General features: G+C 39.3%; 1 protein-coding gene across 1 annotated transcript in view; it reads right to left on the bottom strand.

Moving 5' to 3' along the window:
* The window catches only part of PDE7A (phosphodiesterase 7A), a 106,955-nt gene that overhangs the window by 63,780 nt on the left and 22,259 nt on the right, over nt 1-20,916 (bottom strand). The gene's annotated exons all lie outside the window — the stretch shown is intronic.

The following is a 20,916-nucleotide window of genomic DNA, read 5'->3' as shown; positions in this document are numbered from 1 at the left end:
ATTCCTAGCTGACTGAGCAAACTTAACCAGAGTTCAAGTTCTGGATTTGAAACTAGTGGAAGAATTCAGAGGTACCTAACAGAACTCTACATCCGACTCTTTTTTTTTTAAAGGGCATGGTTTTTCCATATATGCTGTGAGTACATCACTCTCTCTTTTTAAAAATTTCATTTATCCGTATAGTCATCTGACTACACTGGGTCTTAGCTGCAGCACAAGGGATCTTCTGTCTTCACTGCAGCATGCGGGATCCAGCTCCTTGAACAGGGATCGAACCGGGGCACTATGCCTTGGGATCTTCAGGTCTCAGCCACTGAACCCCCAGGGAAGTCCCCCGACTTTGTTATTTATTAGGAAGCAGATCAGACTAATGTATATCAAATCTGCATATAAAACAAAAAGTCAACCACATTTAATTACAAAATAACCTGAAGAGAATGGAGTGTGTGTTTTTATGTAAGATAAACTGCATGCATATAGAACAGTGGAAACAGAGTTTAAGACAGTTTCCCTTGGGAAAAAAAAAAACAGTCAGAATATTTAAACTCTAATAGGAGGCAGTAAGCAAAGGCAAGCTTAGGAAGCACCGAGGGTCAGATGTTATGTTCAGTAGCTTTAGTTGTGTCCGACTCTTTGTGACCCTATGGACTGTAGCCTGCCAGGCTCCTCCATCCATGGGATTCTCCAGGCAAGAATACTGGAGTGGTATGCCATGCCCTCCTCTAAGAGTCAGATATTAATAGTATCCAAATCAAGGATGCTCCTCTCGTCTCAATACAGGCCACATTTGTAAGACTGAATTCGGTTCTGAGTATTACACTGGAAGATGCATTCATACATAACATTTTTTAAAGCACATACGGATATGACAAACAGTGTATTAAGAAGTAGAGACATCACTTTGCCAAGAAAGGTTCGTATAGTAAAAGCTATGGTTTTTCCAGTAGTCATGTATGGATTTGAGAGTTGGACTATAAAGAAAGCTGAGTGCTGAAGAATTGATGCTTTCAAACTGTGGTGCTGGAGAAGACTCTGGAGAGTCCCTTGGACAGCAAGGACATCAAACCAGTCAATCCTAAAGGCAATCAACCCTGAATATTCACTGGAAGGACTGATGCTGAAGCTCTAATACTTTGGCCACTTGATGCAAAGAGCCAATTCACTAGGATAATATATAAGGAAGAGTTGCATTAACTGAGATGGTTTAGGCAAAGAAAAAAATACAGGGTGTTAACTACTATGAGATAAAATAAGCTAAAGAATTTAGCTTCGGTCTATGAAATCATAAAAGGTGGAAGCAGGCCCAATGCACAGAAGTTTGTGGAAATATTTATTCAATATTACTTTCTAAGGACTTTCTACAGGCTCTAAGAATTTTCCGCAATCAGAATAATGGAAATTGAAAGAAGCTACCTCAAACTAGCCTCTGTCAAGGAGACTGTGGGCAAAAAGAATGAATGACCTTCAAGGCCTCTGCCAGATTCCACAAAACTATGTGTGCTCAGCCGCTTCAGTTGTGTACAACTCTTTGCGACCCTGTGGACTGTAGCCCGCCAGGCTTATCTTCCATGAGGATTCTCCAGGGAAAGACACTGGAGTGAGTTGCCATGCCCTTCTCCAGGGGATCTCTGCAACCCAGGGATCGAACTCCTCATCTCTTATGTCTCCTGCACTGGCAGGTGGGCTCTTTACCAGTAGCGCCTCCTGACTCAATTTCATTTTCAAAGAAGTCTTTCTAAGAAAGCTACTGTTATTAAAGGCTCTTCAATGGGAACTGCATCCCTTGCCACACCCCACAGACCTAGCCATACTGACTGCCTCAAAGCTATGAGAACAATTAAGTGGTTACTGGTATTGATCGCAAAAGATAATTTTAAAATGAGAGCTATTTGCAGGTACGGAAAAAAAAAAACTTCACCTCTAAAAAGAATATGATGAGTCGAGCACTATTTGTGGGTAAGTGTATATCAAAATATTTGCAACATAAATACTAAAGAAGAGGGCTTCCTTGGTGGCTCAGTGGTAAAGAATCTGCCCATCAACGTAGGAGACACGGGTTCGATCCCTGGTCTGGGAAGATCCCACATGCCACGGAACAACTAAGCCTGTGTGTCACAACTATTGAGCCTGTGCTCCAGAGCCCACGAGCGCCAACTGCTGAATCCTGCGTGCCCCAGAGCCCATGCTCCACAGCAAAAAGAGCCTCTGCAAAGAGAAATCCGAGCACTACAACCAGAGAATACGCCCTGCTCTCCATAACTAGAGAAAAGCCCCTGCAGAAATGAAGATGCAACACAGCCAAAAATAAATCAAACAAACAACAAAAAAAACTGTTCAAAATACTAAAAAGGAAAACTACTGATCTCTACAGAGATTGGTCAGACATTTTAAAAGGAAACTTCAGAATAAGGATGGCAGCTGTCAACAATTGTTCCCCTCTCCAAACCAACTGAAGTAGAGGCATAAACCATTCCTAAAGCATACCCGAGGGACACTGAGTAGTACCACTTCATCTCCACATACTGCAGTGCAGAGGAGAGAACAGGACACAGAAGAGATCCTGAGATTCCCACAGTGCTGGCCATGAAGGATACAACATAACTAGACAGTCCTTGCCTTCAAGTGGATCAGAGTTTTGTGCGGACTACAAACGACCACAATAACAAATAACTACAATTACAAGCAAATGTAAGATGAGTATGGGCACCAAAAGGAGTACTTAAGCTATGAGTACCAAATATGACATTTAATTCAGGATTTGCTAGTGGCTAGGAAGACCACTGGGGGGAAGTGACATGTAATCTGACCCTTCAATGATTTTTGAGTGTCATACAAGCAGCAGGAGATAGAGTTCCAAGCATAGAGAAAGCAGGAGGTACAAATACCAGACGCAAGCAAACTCACGGCCAACTAAGAATATTAATCATGGTTCAATAAATGACAGGACAACTGACAGTGGACTAGCACTCCCATCAGGAACAACTAGAGAGCTGCGTTTCCTGTATGAAACACTGCTTTCAGATGTTGGAGAGCAAGAAGTACAGGACTTTGATCCCTGAGACAAGGGGGTAGAAACAAGATGAATCCTATAATTGCCCAGCTTTCTTGAAAGCAGTTACCAAACCCCAAAGCAGAGCAGGGTAACCATACAGGGCAAGAAGTCTCACAAAGTTGAGGACACAGAGACTGGAGTTCAGGGAGGGTCCAACACTTGGCTTTTGCAGTGTCCGGTACCTGAGTACCGGACAGGAAGAGCTGTGAAGATAACAGGCTCCAGAAGTCTGAAAAGGGGTCTCCTTGAGTCTGTAGCCAAATACCAAGCTGTGCATGTGTAGGACGAGCTTCCATGGGGCTTAGAAAAGAACAGTTACCATGGAAAGAACAACTTAGAGGAGCTGGGAGACATTTTGGTCCCAACCAACCACAGTGAAGAGCTCTCAAAGGACACCTGGAGTGTCCCATAGAGACCCCAAAAATGGCCTCGCATAGGAGAAGGGCAAATGAAGGTCATCAACGCAAAAAGTTCTACTGGACAGCACTGTTCTGGAACCACACTAACAATGCTTAAAATATGCCGAAAAGGATCAGGCTGATCCACAAGTAACTAGACTGCTTACCAGATCAAAACCCAACAGTCTTTTAAAGATAATAAGTGAGATATTATAAATTAGGGGAATAAACAAGAAAATGTGATCCCAAAAAGGGTAGAGAGCACCAATAAAAACAAACTCAGAAATGAAGAAGATGACGGAATTAGTAGATAAGGACTTTAAAAACGTTACTGTGAATATATCCAATTATTTAAAAGAAAACATGTACATTATGAAAAAAGAAATGGAAACTTTGAAAAAAAATGGATCACCTATAGCTGAAAAATACAACACCTAAATTAAAAATTTAGTTGGGCTCAACAGCAGAAAAAATGCTACAGAAGAGATCAACAAAAAATACTTCTAAAACACTTGCCACATTTGATGACAACTATTAACCCAGATGCCAAAGAAGCTCAATGAATCCCAAACAGGAGAAACACAAGAAAACCACACCAAGACACATCACAATAAAATTACTAAGAAAAACAACTGATGCCCAGACCAGACAAAGACATTACAAAAGGAAATCATGGACCAAATAGCTCATAAACAAAGATACAAAGATCCGTAAGAAAATAACTGTAAATCAAATCCAATAATATATAGAAAGGAAATGCATTATGATTAAATGGATATTATCTCAGGACTCAAACTGGTTTATTGTTAAAAAACAATAAATGTAATTCAACATATTAGAATAAAAAAATCATATAATATTTCAATTGGTAACAAAATTCAACACTCATTTATGCTAAACACTCTTTACTAGGAATAGAAGGACACTCTCTCATCTGACAAAGGACACCTATTAAAAACCTACAGCCATCTCATATTTAAAAATTAAAAAACTGAATGCTTTTGCCCTAAGATCATAAACAAGGCAAGGATGTCTGCTCTAGCCCATGCATTAAGGCAAGAAAAAGAAATATGCGGCATCCAAACTGGAAAGGAAGAAGAAAAACTGTCTTTTATTTGCAGACAACATAATTATCTATACAGAATATCCTAAAGACTCTACAAAAGAACTACTGAAATTCACAAAATATAGCAACATTACAGGACACAGATTTGATATGCAAAAAGTCAACTGCATTTCTATATATTAGTAAAAAATGATTGAAAAATGGAATTTTAAAAATAGCATTTCCAATAGCACCCACAAACATGAAATACCTGAAGACAAACTTTACAGAATATTAGCAAGATCTGTACAATGAAAATTATAAAAGCTTTTTGAGAGAAATTAAAGACCTAAATAAATGGAGAAATGCCTCATGTTGTTGTAAGACTAAACTGTGTTTTCCCCAAAAGATCTGCCAAGGTCATAACCTGGTACCCATAAGTGTGACTTTACTTGGTTCCTTGCACATGTAATCAAGTTAAAATAACGGTATGCTGGGTTAGAACAGGCTCTATAGCCAATATAACTCACGTTCTCATAAGAAGGGAGAAAAGTGGACGGAGATACAAAAGGAGAAGATCAGTGCGCAGGGAGGCGGAGATTACAGAGGACTGGACCTACAAGCCAAGAACTGCCGAGGACGGCCGGCCACCACCCGAAGCTAGAGGAGACAAGGGGGATTCCTCTCCCAGAGCCTTCAGAGAGAGCATGCCCGCTGACACCTTAATTTCTGACTACAAGAACAGATTTCTGTTACTTTCAGTCATATAGTTTATAATACTTTGTCTTGGCAGTCCTAGGAAAGGAATACATATGTTTATGGAAGGCTTGACATCATTCCCAATTTTTCTCAAGTTAATCTATAAATCCAAAACAACTGCAATTAAAATTCCAGCATGCTTTCTTTAAAAAAGAAATTCTAAAATCTATATGGAAACACAAAAGATCAAGGATAGCCAAAATATCTTTGAAAAGACTAAAGAAGATTGGAGGACTTACACTACCTGATTTCAAGACTTATTTTAAAACTATAGTAACTGTAGTGGCTTTTACATAAAGGCAGACGTAGAGCATCAGAAATGAATAGAGAATTCAGAAACAGACTCACATTGTGTGATTAATCAATACTCAACCAAGGTGCCAAAGTAATTCAAGGGCAAGTACAATCTTTTCAACAGATGGCACTGGAAAAACTAAACTTAAGAAAAAAATCCCAACATGCAATCTCTTACTATACAAAAAATTAACACAGATCTTTATATCTAAACATAAAGGCTAAAACAAAATTTCTAAGAAAAAGTATGAGAATATATTCAAGATTTGGGGTTAACTAAAGATTTCCAGATACAAAAATACTAGTTACAAAAATTTTAGTTATGCTTAATTACAATTAAAAACTTCCCTTCAAAGGTAGTGTTAAGATATGAAAAAGCAAACCATTGACTCAAATATTTGCAATAAAAAAATCTGACCAAGGATTTGATCCAGATTATATTATACTAAAAACTCAAATTAATGAAAAATAATTCAATTTAAAACACAGGCTAATGACTTGAACAGATAAGTTCACAATGGGAAGATAAATATAATGGGAAGACATATATCTTCACAATGGGAAGATATATAAATAGCTGATACACACATGAAAAGATGCTCAACATGTTTAATCACTGGAGAAATGAAAATCAAAATCATAAGATACCATTAAACACCCAACAAAAATGGCTAAAATTAAAAAGGTTGACAATATCTAGTGCTGGGATATGAAGCAATCAGAACTCTCTGTAAATGAAACATATGCCCCCAAAATGATCTGAACATGAATGTTCATAGCTTTATTCATAATAATAAGCATCCCAAGGAGACAGTAAATGTTCAGTTATAGATCACTGCAATAAAGCAAATGCCACAATAAAGCAAGTCAACCCAAAGTCTTTTGTTTCCCAGTATATAAAAAAGTTATGTTTATTTACTGTGGTCTATTAAGTGTGTAATGGGCTTCCCTGGTGGCTCAGTGGTAAAGAATCCACCTGTCAAAGCAGGAGACTCAGGTTCAATCCCTGGGTCAGGAAGACCCCCCTGGAGCAGGAAATGGCAACCCACTCTATCATTTTTGCCTGGAAAAAATGGGGATGTTCCCAATCCAGAGATCGAACCCATGTCTCTTATGTCTCCTGCATTGGCAGGCAAGTTCTTTACCACTAGCACCCCCTGGGAAGCACTATTTAAGAGTATGTGCGTGCTTTAGGAAAGTGAGGCATCAACTATATTTTGGGGGGAAAAAAAGAAACTTTGGTGGCAGGGAATGGAACTGATTAATACAGTGGAAGACTAGTCTTCAGGAGCTCTGCAAGAAGGGGACTAATTTGCTGTGTTTCAGGAGAAGGCTCAGTGCCCCAGGGACAACTGAGTGGAAGTGTCCATCTAGGAATCTGGCTTGTGCTGAGCTAGAGAAGGGATCTGGGAGTAATCACTCAAGACCATGTGGTGAGTCAGACAGAGAACAAATTTATGACTGCCAGGAGTAAGGATGAGGGGAAGGAACAGTCAGGAAGTTGGGGACAGACACGTACACACTGCTATTATTTAAAACGGATAAACAACAAGGACCTATGACATAGCACATGGAACGCTGCTCGATGTTTTGTGGCAGCCTGGATGGGAGGGGAGCCTGGTGGAGAATGGATACAAGTATATGTATGGCTGAATCCCTTCGCTGTTCACCGGAAACTATCACAACATTAACTGGCTATACTCCAACGGAAAAAAAAAGTTAGAAAAATAATAATAGATATGATTGCATACCCCAAAAGAAGACCATGTGGTGAGTAAGATTGAAAGTGAAAGTCACTCAGTCGTGTCCGACTCTTTGCAACCCCATGGACTATATACAGTCCATGGAATTCTCCAGGCCAGAATACTGGAGTGGGTAGCCATTCCCTTCTCCAGGGGTCTTCCCAACCCAAGTCTCCCACATTGCAGGCGGATTCTTTACCATCTGAGCCACAGTGAATCACCAGATTACTCAAGGCGAAAAGATAAGACAGTTAACACCAAAATCTTTAGACTTACAAACAGGAAAGGCCTGTGAGGGCAAAAGACCAAAACTCGCAAATGGTTAACTATTCATACTAACCAGCAACACCCCATGTAGTTTTTTTTTTTTTTTCCTTTCACACATGAATACCAATCACATTCCCTCTTAAACCTATGTCATATTAAAGCCAGTAAGAAACAGCTTTAAGTGTAATACAAAAAGCAAGGGACAAGAAGGCCATCACTCAACAGATTTCTAACTGCATCCCTGGCAGGGCTTATAGCTTTTTCTTAGTCTAGCGAAGGAACTTTTGGTTCAGACTCTTCCTCCAATTCAGGCTCTCTTAGTTCCTTTATAAAATGAAAGAGAAATACAGTAGATAATATTAAAAATTCTTTCATCCAGTCCTGTAACAGACACTTATTTGGAACAAGGAGCCAAGAATAAATAAAAATGAATTAAGACAAAAGCTGTGTACCAATTTCTATTATTATTTACTCAGTGGCAGTAATGAATCGGTTTAAGCCTCTGAGACCACTTCCACCTTCAACAACAGACTGCTTCAGAGAGTAGATCCTATCACTGGACACAACGGAAAATGCTAGAAAATATCTACAGAAATAAATTCATGAGCTGGTAATAAAGAATATCTGGGCAAAAACTAAGTAAAGGCAGGAAGGCACAAAGAGAGGCAGAGTACTGAAGCTGGTTCTAGCATTCAGGCCAAAGTCAAGTGTGTGAGCCTCAACTTTGGGTTTCTCACAACCGCCGGAGTACATGGAACAAGCATTTAGGTCAAAGTAAAGTGGGTGAACCTGAACTCTGGGTTTCTCACAACCTCCTGAGTACATGGAACAACAACAACAAAAAGCGTAAAGTCCATGGTCTGTCCAGAGTAGAAAGCGCACCTCTGAGTAACCACTGCTAATGAATACAATGAGCAGGACTAAATACATCCTATATATACCTATGGCTGATTCAGGCTGAGGTTTGACAGAACACAAGAAAATTCTGTAAAGCAACTATCCTTCAATTAAAAAAAAATTATTAATTAAAAATAAAAAACAAAAAAAACAGCCTGATTTGACCAGCATCAGCTTGGAGAACACAACACAGACTTACACAGGCTAGTGAAAAGACTGTCATCTTTTGCATTTGCTACCATTTTGATGAACTTGATTGCAAAGGCAGTTAAGACTAAATGATGCTACCTTAAGTAGCTGGAACTGCAACAATGTATTTTAAAAAAGCAATTTGGTAATGAGGTTCAGAAAAAAGAACTATTTTCTCTTACATTAACACCATTTGTTTACATTTAATAAAACGGAAAGAACACAAAGGCTTCTGTACTTAGCATATGTAATTACAATGTTTTGGCTAAAAACAATAGACAAAGAATTAAAAAGGCAAAAATAACTTTTAATTTACGGCAAAGTATGTCGTACTTCTTGAAGAAATGCATTCATTACCAACAATCTATAAAGAAACAGAAAACTTAATTTATACTAACATCAACAAAACTGTCTCACTAAAAAGGAATTTTATCCATAAAGACAAAAACGAGAATAGAGGTTCCTAGCAGCTCGGAAAGAGGGGACCAGTAATCACTGTTTAATGGGCACCCAGCTCTGTGTGGCCAATGAGAAAGCTGGGCAAATGGGGAGAGAGGTGATGTTTGCCCCACACTGGTGAATATACTCAACGTCACTGAACTGTACATCTAAAAATGGTTAAAATAGTAAGTTTTATCTTACGTGTATTTTAGCACAATTTCAAAAATACATAAGCCAAAAAATTTTTTCATCTCATTTCCCTCAAAGTTTGGATTCTCTTAAGTTTGAAATTCGTGCCAACATATATCTTCTCAAAGCCGGACCAGGAGAGCGGAGACTTTGGATCATGTGATCATGGGTTCAAACCTTATTGTCCAGTTTTGCTACAAGTCACATTCTAAAAAACTATGTTTCTATTCTTCCATTTGGTGACGTACTATATCACACTGATTGATTTGAGGATACTGAAAAATCCTTGCATCCCTAGGATAAATCCTATTTTAGCATATTCAAAAGCAGAGGCATTACTTTGCCGACTAAGGTCCGTCTAGTCAAGGCTATGGTTTTTCCAGTAGTCATGTATGGATGTGAGAGTTGGACTGTGAAGAAGGCTGAGCACCGAAGAACTGATGCTTTTGAACTGTGGTGTTGGAGAAGACTCTTGAGAGTCCCTTGGACTGCAAGGAGATCCAACCAATCCATTCTGAAGATCAGCCCTGAGATTTCTTTGGAAGGACTGATGCTAAAGCTGAAACTCCAGTACTTTGGCCACCTCATGCAAAGAGTTGACTCATTGGAAAATACTTTGATGCTGGGAGGGATTGGGGGCAGGAGGAGAAGGGGACGACAGAGGATGAGATGGTTGGATGGCATCACTGACTCGATGGACGTGAGTCTGAGTGAACTCCGGGAGATGGTGATGGACAGGGAGGCCTGGCGTGCTGCGATTCATGGGGTCGCAAAGGGTGGGACACGACTGAGCGACTGAACTGAACTGATGTGATCCTTTTAATGTGTTGCTGGATTCGGTTTGCTAGTATTAATATTTTGAGGATTTTTGTGTCTATGTTTACTGATGTAGCCTGCAATTTTCTTTTTTTGTGATATCTTTGTCTGGCTTTGGTTATCAGGGTGATGGTGGCCCCACAGAATGAGCGTGGGTATATTCTTTCCTCTGCAACTTCTGGGATGAGTTTCAGAAAGGTAGGCATTAACTCTTCTCTAAAGGCTTGACAGAATTTGCCTGTGAAGCCATCTGGTACTGGACTTTTGTTTGTTGGGACATTTTTAATCACGATTTCAATATTACTACTTGTGATTGGTCTATTCATATTTTCTATCTGTTCCTGGTTCAGTCTTGGAAGGCTGTACCTAAGAATTTGCCCATTTCTTCTAGACTGTCCACTTTACTGTCATAGAGTTACTTGTAGTCATCTCTTACGATCCTTTGTATTTCTGCGTTGTCCGCTGTAATTTCTCCTTTTTCATTTCTAATTTTACCGGAGTCCTGTCCTGTTTCTTCTTGATGAGTCTGGCTAAGGGTTTATCAGTTTGTCTTCTCAAAGAACCAGCTTTTAGTTTCATTATCTTTGCTATTATTTTGTCTCTCTCTTTTTTAAAGCCATGCCACGCAGCATATAGGACATCAGATTCCTGACCAGGGATCAAACTCACGCCCTCTGCATAGAAAACACAGACTGTTAGCTACTAGACTGCCAGGAAAATCCCTGTGCTCACATCTTTACCATTTCTTTCCTTCTTCTAACTGTGGCTAAAAGGCACATGGAAGGATACTCAACATCACACTAACTATTACAGAAATGCGAATCAAAGCTACAGTAAGGTATCACCTCACACCAGTGAGAATGGCTATCATCAAAAAATCTGCAAACAATAAATGCTGGAGAGGGTGCAGAGAAAAGGAACTCCTACACTGCTGGTGGGCATGTAAAATGGTACAGCCACTAAGAAGAACAGGTTATTGAAGGAGGTTATTGAAAAAACTAAAAATAGGGCCACCATATATATGGTCCAGCAATCCCCACCTGGGCATATACCTGAAGAAAACAGTAATCCAAAAAGACATATGCACCCCAATGTTCACTGCAGCTATGTTTAAATGAATTTAATCACAGGTGTATCTACTTATATAGGAAAAACAATTTAATAATAGCTACATCGTGACGCTTTTGTGACCCCGTGGACTGTTCAGCCTACTCCTCTGTGGAGTGGGTTGCCATTTCCTCCTTCAGGGGATCTTCCTGATCCAGAGATGGAACACGTGTCTCCTGCAGGCGGATTCTTTACCAGTGACCCACTGGGGAAGCCCATATCCCTCTCCAGTATTCTTGCCTGGGAAATCCCATGGACAGAGTCAGATAGAGAGTAAACAAAAACAGCAAATATATGAGTTTTTAAATTTACTATTTCAAATACATGTGGGTTCAAGAACCCCTTGCCAAAATCCCACATTCTCCTGGGCTCTGCCACAATCAATTGGGAACTATTTGTCAGAGGACCATGAGGTCAGGTGTGTATGTATGCATGCCCCACCTCCCCCTACCCCAAAGACACCCACTTCTAAAAGAAGTATGTCCCATTCAATATACCACATCACTTAAAAAAAAAAAAAAAAAAAAGCTGATGAAACTGAGGAGGTAAAGGTGCTATGAGAAAAACCGATAAGAAAAACACAAAGGATCGCACCAAGTATTTAACCCTCTCACCAAGCTGCATATACAGTACCTTATCATCCATCCTTTCCTACCCTGTAGGAGGATATTTTTTATTACCAAGAAGACATAGAAAACCAGTTAATATTTGTCTTTTATGGCACAAATTTAACCTCATTATCTCATTTTCACCCTATACTTGCTCCAAATTCCCAATCAGGGCCTGGATGTGGCCACGGCCACACCTGTACCCAACCTACTTCCTCCATCTAGAATACATTCCCTCCCACTTGGGAAAGTCACGTCAGTTTTAACACCTCCAATGTGTGGTTGTGTAAAGAGAAAAATAAAAGTCAGAAATTTTTGTCAGCCAAATTTCAAGATTTACTGAGGAAGCTTAAAAAAATTAAAAAAGAACTGAAATAGCTAACTTAATACAACTTAAAGATTTATTGTATGAACAGTTAAGAGCCGGTTGTATAAAGTTCAGGCAATCTGTAACTGATTAATAAGATGTATTTAGAGAATTTCTTGTTTTGAACTCAGAATAGTAGATTGAACTATATAGTTGCACTGCTAATTTAAGACAATGTTTCAAGTACAACTGATATAAAAAATTATGACTCCAGTTCACTGAAAAGTTCCTAAAGTGTTGAGCAGAAAATAATTTTCAAAATTTGACAAATAAACACTTAATTGAAAGGCATTAGTATACTTCACAACTTACATGATTCTTATATTACTTTCTGAGTGTAAATTAATACACACTTTCTGGAGGGTAGTTTGGCAATGTTTATTAGAAGGCTTTAAGCCACACCTAACATATTAACGAGGCATACCACTTCTAGGAAATAATCTTTAAGGAAGCCACCATAATGGACTGATAGGTTAACTATTAAAGTGAAATATGGAATAGCCACAGTCATTTACAGTGAGTGGTATACCACGTAAGTGTTCTATTTTCAAAAAGATTTAATTCCTGGATACTTTTAACTACTTGAAATTTGTAGTAAAAACAATGCACATATTCCATATGTAAATACACAGACAGAAAGTAGATGACTAGTTGCAGGGGCTGGGGAGGGAAGTAAGGAGTGACTCTGGTTTCTTTTTTAGGTGATAAAAAGTGCTCAGAAATTAGTAGTGAAGGTGTGCAATATTCCACAACTTTGTGGATATATGAAAAGACATGCTGCATATTTCAAAAGAATGAATTTCACGGTATGTGAGTCATTTCTCAAAAAATACACATATTCAAACATTTAATATTTTTAACTCTTTGAGCACTCCCACCTCTGGCATCTCTATGTATCTGACTGTTTCATATATGTACTATTGATTAGCAAAGTCTGAATTAACCTTTTTTCTCATTTGCTCCTGTATGTGGTTCCTCATGTAAAATTGTACTAGATCTACCAAAGCAACTAAGCTCCACAAACAAATGCAAGGCCAAGCTCAGATGCATCTGCTCAGCATATACTGTCATTAAAATAAAGCAGTTTTATACTAACAGATGAGCATGCAAGAACACACCAGGGCTGTGTATTATAATTTTTAATGCTTGGTGTGACTGCAGTGTACTTTACTGACTTTATGACCAACAAGATGGATGGGACTTTAGATATCATGACTGACATGTACACTGAAGCAAACATTTCCAAATATTTTTCCTTCAAAATTCCAGATCATTAATTTTAAAATATTCTGAAACTGCAAGAGAAGCTTTAAATAAAATACTGTTAACATTTTTTTTAACAGCTTTCTTGAGCTACAGCTCACAAATCATGTAATTCCCCCATTTGAATATACAATGCAATGGTTTTTACAGTAGTATAGTGACAAATTCATGCACCCATCACCAGTGTTAATAGTATTTTCATCACCCCAAAGCAATTCCCAGATCTATAAGAAGTTAGTCCCCAATTCTCCCTCCCCCAGCCCACTGCAACCACCTATCTTTTTATCCTGATTGAAATACATTTCCTGAATATTTTATATAAATGGAATCATGCCCAGTGTGTCTGGCTTATTTTCTGTCTCAGCATGTTTTCAAGACTCACCCAAGATGCACCACATAGCAGAAATTTATCTTTTTTATTGTTGAATAATATTTGTCTATTACGGAAATCAGTCCTGAATATTCACTGGAAGGACTGACGCTGAAGCTGAAACTCCAATACTTTGGCCACCTGATGCGAAGAACTGACTCATGGAATAGACCCTGATGCTGGGAAAGATTGAAGGCGGGAGGAGAAGGGAACAGCAGAGGGATGAGATGGTCGGATGGAATCACCAACTCAATGGACATGAGTTTGAGTAAGCTCCAGGAGTTGGTGATGAACAGCCTGGCACGCTGCAGTCCATGGGGTCGCAAAGAGTTGGACACGACTGAGCGACTGGACTGAACTGATTATGGATATAACACTTTAGTCTATCAGCTAATGAACATTTGGGCTACTATGGCTACCAATTTAATAATGCTGTTATAAACATTCATGTACAGATTTTTGTGTGGCCCTGTTTTCCCTTTGCTTAGGTATATACTTAGAAGTGAAACTGCCAGGTTATAGCATAACTCTACACTTAGGGTTTGAGGAACTGCCAAACTGTTTTCCGAAGTGACTGTACCATTTCACATTCTCGCCAGTACTGTATGAGGGTTCTGATTTCCCCACATCCTTGCTAAAACTTACTATCTTGATTTTTTAAGTCATGTCCCATTGTGGTCTTGACTTCTATTCCCTGATGGAAAAGATGTTGGACTATCTTCCACGTCCTTATTGGCCATTTGTAAATCTTCTTGGGAGAAATGACTATTCAGACCTTTGGTCCATTTTTTAATTGCGTTGTCTTTCTTTTTATTATTGAGTTGTATGAGCTCAACATTCAGAAAACGAAGATCATGGCATCTGGTCCCATCATTTCATGGGAAATAGATGGGGAAACAGTGGAAACAGTGTCAGACTTTATTTTATGGGGCTCCAAAATCACTGCAGATGGTGACTGTAGCCATGAAATTAAAAGACGCTTACTCCTTGGAAGAAAAGTTATGACCAACTTAGATAGCATATTGAAAAGCAGAGACATTACTTGGCCAACAAAGGTCCATCTAGTCTAGGCTATGGTTTTTCCTGTGGTCATGTATGGATGTGAGAGTTGGACTGTGAAGAAAGCTGAGCGCCGAAGAACTGATGCTTTTGAACTGTGGTGTTGGAGAAGACTCTTGAGAGTCCCTTGGACTGCAAGGAGATCCAACCAGTCCACTGTAAAGGAGACCAGCCCTGGGTGTTCTTTGGAAGGACTGATGCTGAAGCTGAAACTCCAGTACTTTGGCCACCTCATGCAGAGAGTTGACTCATTGGAAAAGACTCTGATGCTGGGAGGGATTAGGGGCAGGAGGAAAAAGGGATGACAGAGGATGAGATGGCTGGATGGCATCATTGACTCGATGGATATTGAGTCTGAGTGAACTCCGGGAGATGGTGATGGACAGGGAGGCCTGGCGTGCTGCGATTCATGGGGTCTCAAAGAGTCGGACACGACTGAGCAACTGAACTGAACTGATGAGGTCCTTTTATATCCTAGATATGACTTCCTTATTAGGTATGTGATTTGCAATTATTTTCTTCTATTATGTGGGTAGTCTTCACTTTCCTGAGAGTGTACTTTGAAGTATAAAAGTTCTCAACTTTGATGAAATCCAATCTATCTATTTTTTTCTTTTCTTGCTCATGTTTTTCATACCAAAGAATCGTCTTCAAATCCAAGGTCATAAAGATTCACCCTATTTTCTTTTAATTTTGAAAGTTTCAGTTTGTAAGATTAGGTCTCTGATTCTAAGTTATTAGGATCAACTATCTTTGTGGGGTTCTGGTATCAGGGTAATATTGGCCTCACAGAATGAGCCAAGAAGAATACTATTAATATTCACAATTTTTCTCAATGAATGAAAACTTTTACTACACTATCAAAATAAAATAGAAAAATATATACTGAAGCTAATAATGTGATTGGAAGTCTCCACAACCCTGTGTAGACAACATTGTTGGCTGTATATTCAATACCCACACCTCCTCCTTTCCTTCCTAAAGCAACATTTTGTTCAGGTGTGTAGACAGCCATGAGCATCAGAGGAGTGTGGGCAGCCTCAGACCTGGAGAGTGGGCTCTGACTGGTACACATCAAATCAGGACGGGCCCATCTCTCTTGCCAGGGATCGAGTTAGAAAAGGCCATGTGAAGCTGTCAGGTGTGATGCAAAGTTTGCGGTGGTAAGCTTCACGCGATGGGCTTCTTTGCACTTAACATGATACGAAACGGAAGACAGCCCCCTTCTTCCTCTGGAAGTTGTCCTGTCTGGATACAGAGAACTGTGCAGCCACAGCAGGGATACAGCATCATACCAAAGAGAGTAAAACAGGAAGACAGAAAGGCACCTGGGTCAGTAAGGGCGATACTGAGCTGATCAACCAACTAAACCTGGAGCCATTCTCGAGTCTTCTTGCTACGGCTTTTGTTTGCAGAAACTGGAATTAGCTTTTGGCTACCTGCAACTAAGAACTAGCTGTATAGTGAGGGGCGAGAGGGAGCCTGTGCACATCAGCTCCAGGCACCAAACTGTGCACTTGTCCCAACAATTCGTTCGCTGACCTTATGCGAACAGGATCATGTCAGCCATGGTAAGGCTAAGTACACTGGCAGAAACTGGCAAACGACACAACTCAGGGTTAGTTTTCCCTCAGGGATCTAGCCATCTTAAGCCCTTCCCAACACACCTCTGGATACAACTCGATTTAAAATTCTTCTGTTCATCAAATCAACCTTTTTATTCCCATGATAAAGCTATAAATGAGTATTTACCAAGTTTACCAATAGAATATTGTACATATCTGGGTTTCTAATAAGATATTAAAAAAAAAATTTCAAGTATCTGAAATACTACCATAAAATATTCCAAATGAAAAATTACTGATAATATAAATTTAAAAAGATTATAAAACACTATGCACAGTAAAAGCCAGAAAGAAAGAATATATTTGGATAGATAATAGGATTGTTGAGTGAAGCAAAAGTCCCTCAGTTGTATCTGATTCTTTGCAATCCCATGGACTAGGAATTCTCCAGGCCAGAATCCTGGAGTGGGTAGCCATTCCCTTCTCCAGGGGATCTTTCCAACCCAGGGATCCAACCCAGGTCTCCCACATTGCAGGCAGATTCTTTATCAGCTGGGCCACAAGGGAAGCCCAAGAATCCTGGAGTGGGTAGCCTATCCCTTCTCCAGCAGATCTTCCCGACCCAGGAATCAGACCGGGGTCTCCTGCATTGCAGGTATATTCTTTACCAACTGAGCTATCAGGAAAGCTCAGCTCGACACCAATATGTTCATGCTGTCATCTCTGGGTGGTAGAATTACAGATCATTCTTTTATTTTTGCCTGATTATTTTTCCCCTAAGATTTCCATCACGAACATGTATTACCTTAGTAATGACGGAAAATACAACTCATCCTTTTAAAAGGAAGAAATCTAGTATTTTTTGTTCATGAACACAAGAAAACACTATTTTTTATTTCATTTGTATCCAGGTAGAACCTATATAATCCTCTGCAGGCAGGAAGAGAGTTCCAGTTTTTAAACTGGGTGATTCTGTGCTACTATCTATAGCACAAAGTCATAACCCTGTTCTATGACACTACCTCAAGATGTTGCAGGCAGAAACTGAATTGTAATATGCATTATAAGAAGCGTAGCTGAATTCACATAATCCTTTGAAAATAAAATCTGAACCAAAATCTCTATTTTGAAATATGCATGTGATATGATCCATGAAATTGCATTAATTCTATTCTTAAGGAAGTAAAGAAGCACAGGTCGAGTGTCAAAAAGATTTGGTTGCTAGAGGTCAACCTTATTGTCCCTAGGATCTCTGGCAACCAGCAAAACTCTCTGAACCTAAACCTTTGTATTTGTCAAGTGGGGCTAATACCTCCCCATCTCTCTTCACATGTTGAGACAAAGGAGAAAGATGGTATTATATGTCACCACTTCATTACAGACACATTTTAAGTCTTGTAACAACTGTATTATGTTCCACTCTGATACAAAGGACAGCAGTTATAACTAACAATGTATGATGCTAGTTTCCCTGGTAACAAGTTAACTTCCTCACTGCTTTAAAAAGCTTTGTATTAAAAAAAATCTCTTTTCTTTGCTGCCTTGCTGTGTTTGTCTTGCCTCAAAAAATGTAAGAATGCTATCAATAGGGTACTGTTACCACAACACACTATTGGATGGGAGAGAAAGCTATAGACCATTTCCTGTATAGTGCTGCAAAAGTCCTAAACAAAATACTTGCAAGTAGGACCATTAGAGGAATAATATACCTTAACCAAGTAAGAGTCATTCTAGGAATGTAACAGCTAATTTTAGAACACTTACTAGGATAATTTACCAAATTAGTGGTTCAAAGGTGAAAACCCGTAAGCATCTCAAACAGATGCCCCAAAATGCTTACAAATAAAAGAAACAACTGTTCCCAAATAAATACTCCCAATGAAGTAAAGATAAAAGGGTAAAATTATCATTATTTGCAAATACTGCATTACTTGCAGGTGATTATGAAATAAACAAGGTACTGAAAAACCATTAGAAAAAGTAAGAAAATTCAGTATGCAGCTGATGACAAAATTAATACAAAAATCAATAATTTGTCTACTCAGACAGCAAGATCAAACCAGTCAATCCCAAAGGAAATCAACTCTGAATATTCACTGGATGGACTGGTGCTGAAGCTTCAATACTTTGGCCACCTGATGCGAAGAGCCGACTAACTGGAAAAGTCCCTGATGGTGGGAAAGATTGAGGGCAGGAAGAGAAGCAGGTGACAGAGGGTAAGATGGTTGGATGACATCACCAACTCAATGGACATGAGTCTGAACAATTCTGGGAGATGGTGAAGGACAGGGAAGCCTGGCGTGCTGCACTCCATGGGGTCACAAAGAGTCGGACACAACTAAGCGACTGAACAACTTACAAACAAAACATAACAAGAGAAAAGATTCCAATGACAATTGCAACTGAACAGAAGTAAACCTGGGTATAAACAACAAAAATGATAAAGGACTCTACAAAGAAAAATTTCATCTCTATTTAGGCATCTCAAAAAAGACTGGAATAGAAAAACTCAGTACTGGAATGAAGCTCAGTATTGGAATGAGAGCAGTTTCATCAGTCAGACTCCAGGCAGGAAACTGATGATACACTTCAAGGAGTAACTGAGAAGAAATTCAGGAAAGAAATATTTACCAAGGTCTAGGCATGGTGAAGCTCTCAGAAGATAGCAGTAGCAGGAAGCTGTTACTTCTAGATCCTAGTGAGGACTCTCACCACAGATGAGGAAACACCAGGTAGAAGGTGAACATTCAGGAGACAAACAGCGCTAAGAGGGTGAGAGGCTGGGAAATACACCCTGAACCTCCCCTTCCTCCCACTGCCCATCTGCTGCCAACCCTCCCACGTCCAACAAGAAGCCAGGGGCAAGAGACAGCTGAAAGCCACAAAGGTCAGCCTCCTGAACTGGTGCAAAAGACGACCCAGCAGCTTGTCTCCTCTGACTCCTTACTCTATGTTAGGCACTGCTCTAACCATGTTGTCTGGATGAATTCTAAGAATGGCAGTTTGCCCACACAACAAATTCAAACAATCCCAGTAAAACATACCAATAGAATATTTTATGGGTATGAGAGGGGAGTTTTTGACTAATGATAAATACTTCTAGGATAATAAGCATGCATGCCCAACCAGGTAGGAGAAAAAAGAGGAGACAACAGTCCTCTATTTTACAGTATTATTAAGCTACAATAAACAAAACAGTTTAATCCTGACACATCAACAGACTGCTCACTCAAAGAGAATAGAGTACAGCAATAAGCCAAATAGATACCAGAATTTCACTCATGATAAAGGTGGCATTTCAAATACATGGGGGAAAAATTGTCTATTTAACAAACGGTTTAGGGGAAACTGGATAGTAAGTAAAGGAAAAAAGCTAGATTTGTGCCTGATTTCCTACACCACAATAAATTTTAGAAGGAGCAAAGATAAAAACATGAAAAACAAACTGTGGAAATAGAATTATCCATGTGAAAGACTGGAAGAATACAAGAAAGCTCTGTTATCTTGAGGCACAGCAGATAAGACCCTAAGTATGACAGAAGCCGTAAAAAAGGGGTGAAATGAAACACTTCACTAAACCACCACACACAAAGAATTACCATAAAAAGCCAAAAGAGATTAAATACTAGTAACATTATAATAAGAATTATTTCCCTAATGTTGGGACACTACTTTTATGATACAACAAGACCTTTTACATGTTATTTAAAAATATAAATGCCATTAAAATAAAAACGTGCACAGTATCACAACTAGAGAAGCAAAACATACCTAAGTAGATACCTTTTTAACCCAGCACACTGTCGAGGACTAAAAACACTGATAACAACACCTCAGTGCCAGTGAGGGTGTGGTGATGACAGAAGAAAGAAACAGCAGGTATTCCGCGTTATTCAAACTCTCATCATCTAACTCAGGAACTAGTGCCCAATCAGTTTTCAAATGGCCCCCTCACTGTACAGACTGTCCCTACTCTGGCCATCCAAATCTTAGGAACTAAACAGATTTCAGTAAAACATCTCTCACTATTTGAACTCACTGCACAAACTCTCACTGTGTTAATTTAAGAAAAGATATGAACAACAAGGAACACACTGTGAAGTATACAGACAGTTTTGCAGTAAGAATGTCAATTGATGCAACCCTTTTGGAGCTAATGGAATTGTAAATGCATGTAGCTTTTGACCCTAGTTCTTCCCCTTCTGGAAATGTACACCATGGATATACTTACGTGGGAATGTGAAAACACGTGCATAGGATATTCACTGCAGCACTGTTTATAAAAAGACACACAAACAAAAGTACTATTAGCCTAAATGTCTTTTTTTTTTTTTTTGGCCACACCATGTGGCTTGCAGGATCTTAGTTCCCCAATCAGGGATTGAACCCAGGCCCTGGCAGTGATACCACTGGCCTGCCAGGGAATCGTACATATGTAAATACTCAGTTGTGTCAACTCTTTGTCGCTATGGACTGTAGCTCTCCAGA

This window comes from Capra hircus, chromosome 14 (genome assembly GCF_001704415.2).
Source record: "Capra hircus breed San Clemente chromosome 14, ASM170441v1, whole genome shotgun sequence".
NCBI lineage: Eukaryota > Metazoa > Chordata > Mammalia > Artiodactyla > Bovidae > Capra > Capra hircus.
The sequence above is the reverse complement of the archived record's forward strand: the minus strand, read 5'-3'. Positions and strand labels throughout refer to the sequence as shown.